We start from the raw sequence: 15,012 nt of genomic DNA, 5'->3' as shown, positions 1-15,012 counted from the left end.
TTAAACATTGAAAGGACATAAAGGAAATATTCTAAATTGTTAATGTCACTAATATCTGCATTTCAAGCCAATTTTATTTTCCATCTTGTAGTTTTCATATCCTCTAAATGGTCCATAATGAAAAGATATTGCTTACAATCAGAAAAGTATTACAGATATAAATATTTTTAGCCGATACTATGAATTTTTGTTTTGATGTAACTCTATTACAATATAAGGAAAAAAATCTTCCCTCTCTAGACAATCATGATTCACAGAGGCTCTAGGAAATATTCACATATGTATGTGATTATCAAAAGAGTATTTTTTAAAATTTTTAAAAAATTTTTTATTTTTATTTTTTTAAATTTCAATGAACATCTAAAAGAGTATTTTATTTTTTGACAAAAATAATAATACTCTCTCAAGAGAATAGCATGCCAAAGATTCAAGCTTTCTGATAGATTTTTCTGATGGCCTTTAAGCAAAATCTACCAGCAGAATCAAGGCCAAAATGTTAATTTTCCACAACTCATTTAAAGATAACATGCCCATTAAGAAGGCAGCATAAAATTGTAGTCATTTCACATAGAACTTCTCAGAAATTAAAAAAGAGCCATTGATCTTAAAATAAATCCAAAACACTTTTATATATCACTGTTTAATAAAATCTCCAGAGGTATACACAGAAATTTAAGTTTAAATAGCTTTAGGAACCAGAAAAAGAAAATCCAATAATATATACAGGCTGAAGGAAAAGTAAATTCACAGAAGGTAAAGCTGGGAACTATGTGAAGTTGAGAAATAGAATATCAGGGAAGAGCAAAAGTTTTGGTAAACGATTGAAGAACTCTAATGTTGTAATAGATGATACCGTAGACTGCAAATACAGTTCTTTAGCTATGTAAACAAAAAACAAACTGTATAGTCTCTATCTTTAAAGAGGTTTCATCTAGTTGGAAACATTGAATAAAGACAAGTTCAAAAATACATAACAATTCCTGTGAAACAATAAGCAATCAGTAGCAAATTCACATTATAAATATGTACTAGCTCTGAAACTGAAATTGAGGAAAACAGCTTTGCAAACAATCTCTTGCCATCCACATAGTCAGATTAGGAGAAGACGCCACTGACTGGGAAAAAGTATTCGGTAATAACATATCAGATAAGGGACTTATATCCAGAATTTATGAAATACTTGAGCACCACAACAAGATAAAGGTAAATAATCCAATAGAAAAATGGGCACAGGATATGAACAGGCACTTCACCGAAGATGACATTCAGATGGCTAACAAACACATGAAGAAATGCTCAAAATCCCTAGCCCTAAGAGAGATGCAAATTAAAACAACTATGAGATATCATTTCACCCCAGTCAAAATAGCAAAATTTAACAGAACAGCAAGCAACAAATGCTGGCGAGGTTGTGGAGAAACTGGAACCCTGATTCACTGTTGGTGGGAGTGTAAAATGGTGCAACCCCTGTGGAAAGCAGTATGGCGCTTTCTCAAAAAGTTGCAAATAGAGATACCATTTGACCCAGCAATTCCACTACTGGGAATATACCCTGAAGAGACCATAGCTGACATCCAAGCAGATATATGCACACCCATGTTTATTGCAGCTTTGTTCACAATAGCAAGGAGTTGGAAACAACCTAAGTGCCCATCAACAAACGAATGGCTAGAGAAGCTGTGGTATATTCGCACAATGGAATACTATGCTGCATTAAAAAACAAGGAACTCATGCAATATTATTCAAAATGGTTGACTCTGGAGAACATTATGCTGAGTGAAATATCCCAGTCACAAAAGGACAAATATTACATGATGCCACTGTTGTAGAATGGGACTGTCCTTGGGGTTGGGGAGAGACTGAGTAAGATGGGTTCAATAATGTGTACTGCACTGAAACAGAGGAGGGAGAGAACCGTTTAAAAGAGACATGTAACTGGGTATTTCTGTCATCACAGGAGACTAGAGCGAGGGCTGCATGGTGGAGGGGACCTGGGGGAGTGTTTGTAAAACAATGAAAGAATCTTTTCTTTTACTTTTCCATAATTTTTGGACTCATGTACTTATAACTTGTTAGTCAAATTTGTGTCTTCTAGGTTGCAACACCCCCATGATACATCTTGAAGGATATGTACATGTACAGCCAAGCACAATCAATAAGAGTGCATCTGAATTCCAAAATCAATCTCCATAATAGTCTATGTGTTTCCTACTGCCAAAGGGGCCCTTTAGAGTAGTGAGAGAAGATCTTCACCCTGAAACCCACAGCATCCCTTTTCAGCAGGAAGTAGCTAAGAGAATACGCCGTGCCCTTTTCCTTATGACTCAGGGTGAAGTCTCTCTCAGAGAGGAGTGATAGGGAATGGCAAAGGATACACTGACAAAGAAGATTGATCAGAACTGGCTTTGACAAGCACTGTGGCATTTGGACAAGAACAAACTGGGAGGAGGGTAGAGAGAATAGTGCAACAATGAGTGGAAGCCCAAAATCTCTGTAAATGTTTATGAAAATTAATAAAATATAATTATAGAAAAAAAAAAACAAAAAACCAAAAAAAAAAAAATAAAATACAGACATAAAGTTTTATAAGGCCCTGAAGTATATTAATTCTTTTCTAAGAATTATCCTCAGTGACAGAAGCAAAAAGCCAAACATGAATAAAAAATTGTTGCTGAGTCAATTGAAACTTATGGTGACTCGTACAAGTCAGAATAGAACTGTGCTCCATAGGATTTCCAGTGGTAGTCATATTTCAGAAATAAATGAGCAGGTTTTTCTTCTGAGGCATCTGAGGGTGATGTAAAGCCTTTAACTTTTCAGTTGTGAGTGGCATCCACTTCCTAAACAACATGCCTCTAGACACTCTATGTTGATAGTTATAGAGGAGTTTCAGGCCTTTTGCTCATAGGGTCACTATGAGCCATACTTGACTTAAATGCAACCAACCAATAACAACAACAACAACAATAAGCCAAGTACTTAACATTGACACTATCTAGAGACTTCCCTTGGCTAGCCAAACTAGCCCCATTTGTTAATTCTCTTGCCTCTTTTTTTCTCACATAATTTTTCAAAGTTGTGATTTGGGTGAAAGTTTACAAAGCAAACTGGTTTTACATTTAAGCATTCCTACACTTATTGTTACATATTGTTAGTCACAATATCAATAATATAATCACACTCTTCTCACTTCAGTCTTGTGATTCTAATGTCCGTTATTTCTTCTATCCTACTCCTTCCTACACTGTGGGTTCTACTCTTGGTCAAGTGCTGCTCTTTTACTCTTTTATGGCTGGTTTTCTAAGGACTGAGTTCCTTCCTGGTGTTATTATTAACCTTATAAAACTATTTGTGCTTTGGTTAAAAAGTTAAGCCACTGGCATGAGCATTGTTTCAAATTTGAAGAATGACCAAGGGCTATGGTCTTAGGAATCCCACTAATTTTTACTAAAGTAAGCCAGACAATTCTTAAGCACCATTCCTCATCTCTAAATCTCTGATTCTATTTCCCTGAATTCTATTACCTGTATTTTACCCTGGTTTTATTTCTGTCTAAAATCTCATTCAAACTTCCCAGTGATGTGGTGGTCAGAAGGTCAATATTTCTTTTCCATCAACCTCTCTACAGAGGAAAAGACTAGGTGATCTGTTTCCATAAAGATTACAGCAGAGGAAATATTTCGGGCAATTTTACTCTGTCCTTCAAGTTCTCTATTAGTTGGAATCAACTTGATAGTGTACAATAAGAATAACAATATAGCTAGACTTCCACCATCATCCTTTAAAGAACTTACTTTTAAAGACATTTTTAGTATCTGTACTAGGGTTGAAAATATTGAGAAAATCAAATGGGAACAAATGTCTTTAATTATTAGTGTGTTTACAAATTTTGTAAAATTCCACAGCTTAAAATGAGTGTGTTGCAAATTTTGTAAAATTCCACAGGAAGGGTGTGCTTTAATTTAGTCTCTCCTCTTTAGTTTTACATTTTCTATCCTAATTGCTTGACATCAGTTTAGATTAATTTGCTGTTAGATTTTCTTAAAGTCAATGTGAAGAAAGGTGTTTTCCTGTACACTGTCTGCTTGTTTTCACTATGATTAATTCAGAGTGACCTGGAGAAACATTGGTTTTGCTATTGTTCTCAAAATATTAATTAAAATTGCTTCTGAAAATTTGCCTTGGAAGGACATTTTGTGCTGACTTAACTGTACTTATTATTTTAAGTAGTCAAGAACAGTGGTGGTTCAATGGTAGAATTCTCACCCTCCATGTGGGAGACTTGAATCAGATTCACTGCCAATATGCTTCACACCCAACCAACACCCAGCTGCTGATGGTGTTTTTCATGTTGCTCTCATGATCAGCAAATTTCAGCAAAGCTTCCAAATTAAGACAATGAGGAAGAAAGACCTGGAAACTACTTTCAAAATCAGCTAGTAAAATCATATACATCACAACCCTCTGATTTACAACAGATTGCAGTGTTGGGCAGTGTGTCATCCTCTTTTTCAGATGGTCGAATAACTGCAGACAAAAGGGCATGTGCAACCTTCAGAAAGCTGAAACAGGATCCACATGTCACATCATACACAAAAATCAACTCTTGGTAGATCAGAGACCTGGGAATAAATCCCCAAACCATGAAGGTCCTAAGAGACAAACTGAAATCAAGCTTAGGTGGTCTATTCTATGGTATAATGAGACTGCCAAAGAAAGCCAGAAATGCACAATTGGGGGAGCATAAAATTGATGAATGGGACCTTCTAGAGATTAGATCCCTGTGTGCATCAAAAATATTTTCCAACGGAGTGAAAAGAAAACCGACTGACTGGGAAAAACCAATTGGCAATACCATTTCAGACAAGAATCTCATATCTAAAGTTTACAGACTCCTACAGGGCCTCCACACACAAAAAAAACCCAAAACAACAACAACAACAACGACAAAAAACCCTGTTAACACAATTACAAAATGGGCAAAAGATATGGAAAGTCTTTTTACAGAGGAAGATATTTAGATGGCCAACAGACACATAAAGAAATGCTCCAAATCACTGGCAACTTAAGAGAGATGTAAATCAAAACCACAATGAGATACCATCTCACACCAGTAGCAGCAGCAAAGTTTAACAGGACAGCAAATAATAAATATTGGAGAGGATATGACAAGACAGGAACTTTTATACAGTCTTCATGGGATCATAAAATGGTGCAACCACTCTGGAAGGCAGTCAGGTATTTCCTCAAAAGCTGAACACACACACACACACACACAAAAAAAAAAGCTGAACACAGAAATTCCATATGACTCAGCTATTCCACTGCTTGGAATAAACACCAAGAGAATGAGAACTGAGGCACAAACAGATTTGTACACCAATGTTCATAGCAGCATTACTCACCATTGCAACAACATGGAAACAGCCCAATGTCCAACCTCAGTTGAATGGATGCAGAAATTATATAACACTAACAAGATAGAATACTACACATCATGTGGGAGTAATGATTTTGAAATTCATCACCTAAGTTGGGAGGGACTGGAAAGCTTTATGCTAAGTGAACTAACTCAGTCCCAGAAGGACAAATACTATATAAGACCATTATTGGAGAAATAGATATTTAGTAAAACATGTATGAGGATACAAGGTGGGGGAGGGTAGGAGCAGAGGGGTGAGGATGGACAGAGTTGTTAATTATAGGGTTGAACAATTGGATAAGTAGAGTGAGGGGTGGGAAAAGGAAATGAGAAAGATTCAGTGTGGAAAACAAGGTATATAAGCTTGATAAGGAAATCAGCATAAAACAAAAATATTATTTTTTTAAAAGGGCTTGTGAAGTCATGCTTAAATGTAATTATCACCAAGTTGAATACAAGTAGAATTGTTTTCAGTGGCTGAGTTTTTCAGAAATAGATTGTCAGACTTCTGCCCACCCCACTCCCCCTCCCCGAGGTGTCACTGGTGGACTCAAAACACTAACTGTTCTGTTAGTAACAGAGCATCAACCATTTGCTTCACTTGAGGAGTGAAGTCTACATAAAGTTTAACATTCACCTTAGCACTATTTCTGTGGACTTGTGAAGAGGGCATGGACATCTCAGCATTGTCATTTTATGCAGACTATATAGTGTTTTTGCTTCCTATGGCTTCCAGAACAACCTATAATGAAATGGGTGAAATGTATTGTTTCACAGGTCTGGATTTTAGAAGTCCAAATCGGAGTAGTTTCTAATTATCCTATTTATGAGAGATGAATTGTTCCATGCTTCTCTCCTAGTTTCTAGTGGCTCCTGGCAATTCCTGGTGTTCCTTGGCATTCATCTGCCTCCACACTCACACAGTCATTCTTTTCTACCTCTATAGAAAAGACAGCACTTAGATGAAACTGCCCACAGAAGCAGCAGTTAAGAAATCAAATGACGTATTGCATGAGACTAATTCACTGCAGTAGACTTCCTTGTTAAAAAACAAAGATGTCACAATGATGACTAAGACGTACCTGATCCAAACCATGGAATGTTCATTCACCTTTTATGTATATGAAATCTGAACACTGACAAAGAAAGTTTAAATAAGACTCCACACAGTCAAATTATGGTGTCGGCCAAGAACATTGAGTGCACCAGAGAGATGAACAAATCAGTCACGGAGATAGCTCAGCCAGGATGCTACTTAGAAGTGAGCATTGTGAGATGTTGTCATTAGGAAAGATCAGTCTCTTGAAAAAGATACTATGCTTGGTAAAGTAGAAAGGGAAAAAATGAAGGAAACCATCCATGAGGCAGATTGGCATAACAGCTGCAACAATGAGTTCAAAGAAACCAATGATTGTGAGGATGGCACAGGTCTGGGCAATGTTTTCCTCTGTTATACACTGGTTGCCGGGACTCTGCTCAGCTAGAAACAACAGCTGGATTATGACCCACTCTCCTCCAGTATAACCACATGCTGACTTAACTAGTCATATCTCTCAAGACCCTATTTCAAATAACGTATAATTCACAGGTACCAGAGTTTAGAACTTTAATATTTCTTTTTTCAAAGGACATAATATCCATGACACTAAAAGATATTTAAAACAGCTAAATTAATAAAATTTTAAAAATATTTTATAAACTTGATTTCTGATGTAAAGAAAGGCAAAATTTTAACATTATGCAAAAGTCAATTAGCTTAGAGTTAATTTTTAAATACAGACACTGCATTTATATTATTGCTCAATTCATTAGAGTTTTTCTAATAAAGACATATTTTTTACAACTTGTCATCTTTATACTTCCATTTAACGTTTTCCTTTGATGTACTGTATGAATAATCAGATAAAAATATCTTTCTAGAATTCAAGGCATTTAAATGTAGGCCTTTCCCACATTGACAATTTCATTAGGACTGACATTTAGAAAGTCAAATTGATAGAGTTTTTAAGATACTTGAATATATTTTATAATCTAGTATCATCTAAAAGACCTTGAGAACCAAGCCCCAAGCCCTGCACTCTCTTCATCACCCTGCTTTACAGACCTATTCTTTATATTATCTCTGAATACCCATTCTCCGTGGTGAATCCTGTACTCACAAAAAGTTTCTAGGCCTTTCAATAAAGGAACTACTTGCCAGCTGGTGAGTTTTTGTTGTTGGTTTTTTAAAAAAATTAGGCCAGACTGCACTGAATTTCTTTTCAGAATCAATTGGCTAAGCTCCACTCTGTATGACAATAAGATAGGCCTAAGGTAAAAACAATTCCTCATAATTATCTCAAGCCTTAATGCGAAGTGTTTGGATTTCTTACAAACTGCAGTGAGTAGAGCTTGAGGACATATTTGATTTTATTTAGAGAAATTAATGTGCCATTACCGCATTCTAATTATTGTGGATTAATTTTAGATACTTGGCACTAGACTGTGAGCTAAATTTATTTTAATTCATTTAACGTTTCTGTGTGGTGACAACTAGGATAGATTTTAGTAGCATAGCAAGTGGAACAAAGAGTACTTGGACTAAAATAGGGTTTAGGAGCCTGGACCCACTAGCACCAAACAAGCCTCAACACTTTGGAGAGAGTCCTGTATAGGAATCTATTTTCTGAGTCCCAAGAGAACAGTAATACCACTGTATAAGGAAAAGTTATTTCTTCTACTGAAATAGCAATGTTAGGAGCTGATGGAAATTTTGAAAGAGGGAACTGATATCTCAGTCACTCCCACTTAGTAGTTGTAAACTATAATGAAAAAACTTTAAGCAAGAGAATGAAAGTAATGAAAATGCTGACACATTGTGAAAAGTATAACCAATATCATGAAACAATTTGTATAAAAATTGTTAACTGTTAACCCAATTTACTCTATAAACTGTCACCTGAAATACCGTAAAATATTCTTAGAGACATTTTGCATTAGACAATGCTTATCTACAAAGCTTATCTACCATTTTTGCATGAGTGAATTATATACAGAAAATAATGATATTTATATATTGTGTTAGAATATATTTTTAGGAATATATGTGCATGCACACACACACAGTTTTAGAGGAAATTACTACTAATTTATTATAGTGAGTATTACATACAAAGAATGCTGAAGTTTGGTCTCTCTTGCCAAAGATTTGAACCAGGTGGGAGACAACAGTAGATTGACTATGAGAAATCCCATGTATTTGACGTGGTTGTGTCTTACTCAAAAAATCCTGGTGCAGTCTGAGCTCTGGTTAGAACACATGGTTGAGAGGAAAGGCAAGGAGACCAGAGTGAAGGTGAAAGCAAAAGTAGATTTATTAGAAAAGATATGTTTCATAGAGTGAGATGGTCAATCCTCTGGAAGAGAAGGAGGAAAGACATTGGATTGCATGAGTCATGTATTAATACATCTGGTTGGCTCCACATTTTGATGTGTTTCTGGACTTGACTCTGGGCCAATGGAGTGATATGGATGTTTCAGTTCATTGTTCTTGATGTTACTTACGTACCTAAAACACTAATCAGGCTATTTGCAGGCACAGCCTCCACTGACATGTATCTACTGTCAGGATTGAGTCATCTGGGTCCAATGCTATAAATTGCTTGGCTCTGGTGAAAGGGTAGGTTCTACTGGTAGCCACTTCACTTAATCTCCACCCTCCATTGGCTCCCATGTATCCTCAGGCCTTCCTTATCTTATTGATATTCATCTTAACACTATTTCATGACTAACTTAACAAATTATTCTGCCCCAACAATAAAGAAATAAATAAAAATAAACAAAATAAAAATATTAAAAATTTAATTTTAAAAATAAATAAAATTTTGTAAATTAAATGATATTATGTTGTTGTTGATCGCCTTAGAGTCGAGCACGACCGACCCATAGTGACCCCATGAATAAAAGGCCCAAAGCCCCTCTACAACTATCGATGTTTATCAAAGTTCAGAGTTTCTGGAGGCATGTTATTTAGAAAGTGGATACCACTCCTGCTTCTAAAATTATTGGTGCGACCTGCTTTAGTAGATCTTTCCAGTAATTGCTAAGCACAAATTCACAGGCAGGAGGTTTGGGGTCAGGAGTAGGAGGGGGAATAATATCTTGTAAAAATGATGGGATTATATAATAGAATGAAAATCTGGAACATTTTGGCTGCACATTTTTTTAAATTTTTTTTGTGATTCACATCAAAACTTTATTCTTATTTCTGTATTAAACCTGGCTTAGCATAAGAAGTGTGCCTTTAATTTTTTTTGCATAGAAAAGTACCCTATATACTGAGACAAACATTTGACTAACAGATAATAATAGACCTACTTATTCTATATTATAAACATATTTGACTTAATCTCATGTTGTGGTGGTGGTGTTGATTGCCGTAGAGTCATGCGCAACTCATAGCAACCCTATAAACAAAAGACCTGAAGCTTTTCTAGAACTATTGTCATTTTCCAAAGTTCATAGACTTTTCAGAGGCATGTTATTTAAGAAGTGGATGCCACTCCTTCTTCCAAATGTGTCTTAAACTGAGAGCTCCACCAAACACTGTCCACCGTGGGTAATCCTTATGGCATCTGACACATCAGTGTCACAGTGTTCGGCATCACAGCAACTCCAAGCAACCTCAGTACAGAGAATTGACAGACCAGTGTCGTTCCACTTAGAAGAGTCTTATTCTCATACCATACACAAAAATCAACCCGAGACATGACATTTTGTAGATTAATTGGGTTTTCTTTTATTGTTAAGAATTATAAATAAAGTCCTATGCCAGAAATTTAGAAACCTACTAACTGGAAGATATCTATGTTCCCCCAACCCCCAAAAAGGTGATCTGACACAATGTGGACATTACTGAACAATATCATTAATATTACGTGCAAGTAAAATCTTGCTGAAGATCATGAAAAAAATGGCTAATGGTTCAAAATGTCTTCCCTGTCTTTATTGCTGTTATGTGCCATCAAGTCATCTGCAACTCATAGTGACTCTATGTACAACAGCCCTAAACCCTGCTCTATCCTGTGCCAATCTTATTGTCTCTGACACACCTACTCCTATTACCCCAGTCACAGAATTAATCTATCTCACTGAGGGTCTTCCTTTCTTACACTGTCCTTCCATACTCCCAAGCATGACGTCCCTCTCCGAGGCCTGGCTCCGCCTTGTGACATGTCCAGAGTATATCAGGTGAAGCCTCAGAATCCTTGCCTCCGAGGAGCAGCCTGGTCTCACTTCTCTAGGCTGAACCTGTTTATTTTCATAGCAGTCCATAGTATATTCAATACTCTTCTCCATCACCACAGCTCAATGACTATAATTCTCCTTCTATCATCCCTAGTCACTGTCCAGTTTTCTGTTACATAGCAAATAATTGCAAAAGCTATGGCCTGGATCAGGTGCACCTTAGTCTCTAGACTAACATTGTTGCTCTTCAATACTTCGGAGAGGTCTCTGACAGCAGACTTTCCCAGTGCAATTCAACTTTTAATTTCCTGTCTGCTGGTACCAAAAGTGTTGATTGTGGAGCCAAGCAAAGCTGTCAACAATCTCAATCTCTTCACCATCTGTCATGATGCTGCCAACTGGCCCAGTGGTGAGAATCTTTGTTTTCTTGATGTTGAGCTTCAATCCAAGTCCTTGACCTTCTGCAGCAAATGCTTCCTGTCTGCCTCAGTTTCAGCAAGCATCATTGTGCTATCTGCATAACAAGTGTCTTTGGTGATGAAGAAAGAAGTCCAAGCTGCCCTGAAGGAACTGGCAAAAAACAAGGCTCCAGGAATTGATGGGTTACCAATTGACATATTTCAACTAACAGATGCTGTCCTGTATGTGCTCACCAAATTGTGCCAAGAAATCTGGAAACCTGTCCAACTGACTAGAAGAAATCTATATTTGTTCCCATTCCAAAGAAAGGCAATCCAACAGAGTATGGAAATTATCAAACAGTATCTTTGATATCACATGCAAGCAAGATTATTCAAAACCGACTGGAACAGCACATCAACAGAGAACAACCAGAAGTGCAGGCTGGGTTTAGAAGAGGCTATGGTACTAGGGGCATTATTGCCAATGTTAGATGGATCTTGACTGAAAGCAGGGAGTATCAGAGGAATGTCTACCTGTGTTTCATTGACTATGCAAAGGTACTTGGATTGTGTGGATCACTACAAACTGTGGCTGACTCTGAGAAGAATGGCAATCTCAGAACATTTGATTGTTCTTACGTGAAACCTATACTTGGACCAGGAGGCAGCTATCAAAAGAGATCAAGGAGAGCGTTCCTGAGGTGGAGAGCGGTGGCCGGAGGAGCGACTGATGGGGCGGGCCAGGCGGCGCCACCGAGGCAGGGCTGGGCCGAGCCGAGGGGCACCGGGGATGTAGCGGGCCGCCCTGCCCATGCCACAGCGCCCGGCTGCGGCCGGAGCCAGAGCCTGGGGAGGCGGCGGGGGCCCCGTGCCCAGCCCGCATCCCCCGCGCGGAGCCAGGCCCGCTCCCGTCCCCACTGCCCAGGCCCCCGGCATGCAGCTCTGGCTGCGGAGGTGACACTTCAGGGTCTGAACCACCGCCGCCATCGCCACCATGGATGAACAAGAAGCATTGGACTCGATCATGAAGGATCTGGTGGCCCTCCAGATGAGCCGACTTTCCCCGGTGCCTGGATGTGAGACCATGAAGAACAAGGATACGGGCCACCCAAATAGGCGGAGTGACGTCAGAATCAAGTTTGAGCACAGTGGGGAGAGGCGAATCATACCGTTCAGCCCGCCTGTGAGATAGGAAGATGTGGAGCACAAGGTGGCAGCAGTATTTGGGCAGCCTCTTGAGCTACATTATATGAACAATGAGCTCTCCATCCTGCTGAAAAACCAAGATGATCTTGATAAGGCAATTGATATTTTGGACGGAAGCTTAAGCATGAAAAGCCTTAGTATACTGCTGCTGTCCCAGGACAGGAACCATACCAGTTCCTCACCCCACTCTGGAGTTTCCAGGCAGGTCCGGATCAAGGCTTCACAGTCAGCGGGGGATGTAAATACTGTCTACCAGCCCCTTGAGCCCAGAAGCAGGCACCTCTCGGTCGGCTCCCAGAATCCTGACTGAAGTTCACCTCCCCCTGGCTACTTACCTGAGCAGCGACAGCGCATTGCCCTACAAGGGTCCTACACCAGTATCAACAGTGAGGGGGAGTCCATCCCAGAGACCAGCGAGCAGTGCATGCTGGGTCCTCTGAGCGGTGCTGAAAACTGTCGGGAAGCTGCCAGTCCTTGGACAGGTCCACAGACCTTCCGGAAATCACGAATGTCCCGAGCCCAGAGCTTCCCTGACAATAGGCAGGAGTACTCAGATCGGGAAACTCAGCTTTATGACAAAGGAGTCAAAAGTGGAACCTATCCCATGTGTCAGTGCACCACAAGGACTACAGTGATGGCCGAAGGACGTTTCCACGGATAAGGCACCATCAAGGGAACCTGTTCACCCTGGTGCCCTCCAGTTGCTCTCTGAGCATGAACGGCAAGAACCTGGGTCTGGCCACGCAGTACCTGGACCCCCAGGGGAGCCTGCGGAGTGCGGATAGCGAGAACACCCTCTCTGTTCAGGAGAGGACTGTGCCAACCAAGTCTCCTAGTGCCCCCATCAACTGGCGCCGAGGGAAGCTGCTGGGTCAGGGTGCCTTCGGCCGTGTCTATTTGTGCTATGACGTTGACACAGGACGTGAACTTGCTTCCAAGCAGGTCCAGTTTGACCCAGATAGTCCTGAGACAAGCAAGGAGGTGAGCGCTCTGGAGTGTGAGATCCAGCTGCTGAAGAACCTGCAGCACGAGTGCATCGTGTAGTACTATGGCTATCTGCGGGACAGCGCCGAGAAGACACTGACCATCTTCATGGAGTACATGCGGGGGGGCTCGGTGAAAGACCAGTTAAAAGCCTATGGAGCTCTGACAGTGTGACCCGCAAGTACAAGCGGCAGATCTTGGAGGGCATGTCCTATCTGCACAGCAACATGATCGTTCACCGGGACATCAAGGGAGCCAACATCCTCCGAGACTCTGCTGGGAATGTGAAGCTGGAGGACTTTGGGGCCAGCAAGCGCCTGCAGACCATCTGCATGTCAGGGACAGGCTTGCGCTCCGTTACTGGGACACCATACTGGATGAGCCCTGAGGTGATCAGCGGTGAGGGCTATGGAAGGAAAGCCAACGTATGGAGCTTGGGCTGCACAGTGGTGGAAATGCTGACAGAGAAACCACCGTGGGCAGAGTATGAAGCCATGGCTGCCATCTTCAAAATTGCCACCCAGCCCACCAACCCTCAGCTGCCTTTGCACATCTCCGAACACGGGTGGGACTTTCTGAGGTGCATCTTTGTGGAGGCCCACCAGAGGCCTTCGGCCGAGGAGCTGCTCAAGCACCACTTTGCACAGTTTGTGCACTGAGCTCTAGGCCACGCTGCTGCTGGCCACCCCTACTGCGTGGGCAAGGGGCTGCTGGGGGCTCGACAAGTTGCTGCTTCACCCAGACAAGGCTGTGGACTCGAGAGCCACGGTCCAGCCAGCGTTTGCTGGGCCTCTTCTGCCCCAGGGCTGGGAGCCAGGGCAGGAGCCTTAAGGACTGGGAGCCCCCAGCCTGCCAGACCGAAGAGCTCCTGCGTCCTGAGCGCAGAGTGGAGGGGTTCAGACACCATGTGCAGCGACCACAGGCCCAGCCTTGGAGCTGTGTCCCGACACTGCAGTTGGGCTGAGGTCCGAGTTGCAGGGTGCAGGGTGGGAACAGTGTTGTTTTCGTTCCGAGTGTTACTTTGTTTCTGGAGGCCACCACAGGAGTCACCTGGCTGGGTGAGGCCACCCAGCCTGAGGTCAATCAGCATTCCCCTAAAGCAATGGAAGTCCAGGTGGGCCGCCCTCGGCCCCTGGCCCTCGGCCCCCAGGCCAGCTTTGCCAGTCCTGTCCTTTACCAAAGACGAATGAAGCAAATGTTATGCTGCCTTATTCAGGGAAGGAGGCACCTGTCTTGCCTGCCCATGTGATCCTGCCCCCAGGCGGGGTTGTGAGATGTGGAATCTCACAGAGGGGGGGGGGACCCAGTTTTGTCAATGCAATTGTCTCTATTTAACAAGTAGGGAGTCACTCTTTGCTGTACCGAGTTTCTAAACTGAAGACCTTGTGAGCCCTCTGGGCTCTGCATACCCAGCTTTGGGTGTGGGCTGGGCCAGTGCCCCTGGCTGAGATGGAAGGATGGACAGCTTAAAGCACGCGTTGGACCCCACTGACTGGCCTGCCTGAGCGGGACATTGGACAACCAGGCAGGCTTTGAGTTGTGACCTAGCTGGACCAGAGCCCTTGCCCCACTGCCTGTGGCAAGCCTGTGTGTGTGCGCCCATCTGTGTGCAGCTCGCCAGCTCTGCCTCTTTAGCCAGCCTGGCCCGTTCAAGTAAGGGCTCCAAGCCCTGCCTTCCATGCTCCTCTCGGGGAAAGGATGGCAGCAGGGGCAGGAAACCAGTATCTCAGCAGCATAAAGTTGGCCACATTTACCTCAGCCTGGGCACTGGT

The 15,012-nt window shown here is 41.5% G+C and overlaps 1 pseudogene; it reads left to right on the top strand.

Annotated features, from left to right (window-relative positions):
* The first annotated feature begins 12,044 nt into the window (after positions 1-12,044).
* On the top strand, positions 12,045-13,899 carry LOC102866395 (annotated as a pseudogene).
* Positions 13,900-15,012: the final 1,113 nt, after the last annotated feature.

Source organism: Elephantulus edwardii, unplaced genomic scaffold (assembly GCF_000299155.1).
Source record: "Elephantulus edwardii isolate Elephantulus edwardi_28Jun2011 unplaced genomic scaffold, EleEdw1.0 scaffold00180, whole genome shotgun sequence".
NCBI lineage: Eukaryota > Metazoa > Chordata > Mammalia > Macroscelidea > Macroscelididae > Elephantulus > Elephantulus edwardii.
The sequence above is the reverse complement of the archived record's forward strand: the minus strand, read 5'-3'. Positions and strand labels throughout refer to the sequence as shown.